This window comes from Delphinus delphis, chromosome 1 (genome assembly GCF_949987515.2).
Source record: "Delphinus delphis chromosome 1, mDelDel1.2, whole genome shotgun sequence".
NCBI classification, from domain to species: domain Eukaryota; kingdom Metazoa; phylum Chordata; class Mammalia; order Artiodactyla; family Delphinidae; genus Delphinus; species Delphinus delphis.
Genome location: NC_082683.1, coordinates 32498712 through 32500785, shown reverse-complemented (window position 1 = coordinate 32500785; position 2074 = coordinate 32498712).

The window sequence follows — 2074 nt, the reverse complement described above, 5'->3', positions numbered from 1 at the left end:
CACAAAAGCCTCCTGGACACCAGGCCCAGAATGCCCAGCGGCTGCCCAAGGTCCGCCCCCTCCCGGAGGCCTCAGCTGCGCCGCTTAGTCTTCGCGCGTCTGTGGCTCAGACGCGAATCCCGCTAGCTGCGGGGCGGAGGAGGGTCCTGATGCTGTTCCGCCTCTGCGGAGGTCGTCCTTGTGGGTCGCTGGCTGTGCGTGTGGATTCATTCGGGACGGAACTGCGCCGTCACCTGACCAAGAAGCTCCCACCCTGGCGGCTCCCGGCTACTGCCAAGCCAGTGTAGGGGAAAGGTCTAGGGCATGTCCCTTTCCGCGGTGCACTTGGCCTCTGCCCGTTAGCGCTGCGTCTGCGCTTTGCCACCTTGTACGCCTTTCTTTGCACCTCGCACCAACTTTCCCAGCTGAGAGAACAGCCACGAGCTCACTTTTCGAAGATGCTGACGCTCGTCTCATCAATGTATTTCTTTTTTCTATTTGCTTGCTTTTTAATTAACCCTTTTATTGGGAAATATAACACAATTATATTCTGAAATAGAAAGGTGAGTATAATAATTATTGAACAGACATATCATGTAGAGCAAAAATAGTGTCGTGCCATTCCCAAATACACTCCCATGCCTCCTTCCTGAGAAAACCAGTTGTCTGACTTTTATGACAATCATCGCTTTTTTTTTTTAACAGCCATCACATATTTGGAAACGATTTGTGACAAAGGTGGCATCGCATAGCAATGGAGAAAAAAAGATGGCCTTTTCAATGAAGGTTCTGAGACAATAGGGTATCCTTATGAAAAAAAATATAAAATGAGACCCCTTGTCTCACTTCATCACAAATATCAATTCCAGGAGGATTAAAAACCTAAATACATTTTGGACTTCAGAATAGGGAAAGATTTTTTTTTTTAATCTATTTATTTACTTACTTATTTTTGGGCCTCGCAGCTTGCGGATCTTAGTTCCCCCACTAGGGATTGAACCCCAGCACCAGCAGTGAAAGCGAGTCCTAACTACCGGACTGCCAGGGAATTCCCCGATTTCTTTTTAAAAAATACAAAAATGTTGGGAGTTCCCTGGTGGTCCAGTGCTTTCACTGCCCTCGCCTGGGTTCAATCGCTGGTCAGGGAACTAAGATTCCGCAAGCAGCACAGCACGGCCAAAAAAAAAAAGTTAAATAAAAAAGAAAACTACAAAGGAGATTTTGGGTCAGTTGGGGGAATTTAAATGCGACATATATTAGATAATAGTATCAATTATCAATATCCTGAGTGTGAAAATGATTTTGTGGTTGTGTAGGAAAACGTCCTTGTTCTTGGAAATAATGAAAGTTGAGGGGAATCTTACACATCAAGTGAAATATGGGTGGGCATTGCTGTATTGAGGCTGGAGGTTTCTACCTCCTCCCAAGTATAACTTTCCTTCACCAGGATGTAATTCCCAATGCACAGAAGCCTCTCCTCAACCCTCTCACACATGGACCTGTTATCTTCAAACGGAGTTTGAGGGGCAATGCTGATTGGTGGAGTGAAGCAGAAGCGATTCAGAAATGATCATGCCGTGGGGAAAAGAAATTTCCAAGATAGCAGGACGATGTTCCCCAAAGCTTTCATTCTCAAATTTCAGAAAATGAAATTTTCTGAAATTATGATAGCCTTTCCCCAAAAGGCTATCATAAGAAGTCGGCGCATTTAAGGTCCATCTGTATACAAAAGCCTTTGATTTAGTTCCTCCACCTCCAGGGATATCTGTAATATGGGAAATACTGTTAGACACAAGTTGTCTGTTTTCCTCTTTCCATCTTACTTTCCTTACTCTTTCAGAGGGTAGAATTTGTATCTCTAAATCACACTGATTACAGTCTTCCACTGAAGTGTTTATATGATAAAAGTGTTTATCTATATGAATGCTCTCAAGAGCTTCACTGTCCAACACAGTAGCCACTAAGTACGTGTGGCTCTTAAGCATTTGAAATGTGGCTAGTCCAAAATGACATCTGCTGTAACTATAAAATACTGTATTTTGAAGATTTAGTAAAAAAAAAAAAAGTTAACTCACTAATAACTTTTATATTGATT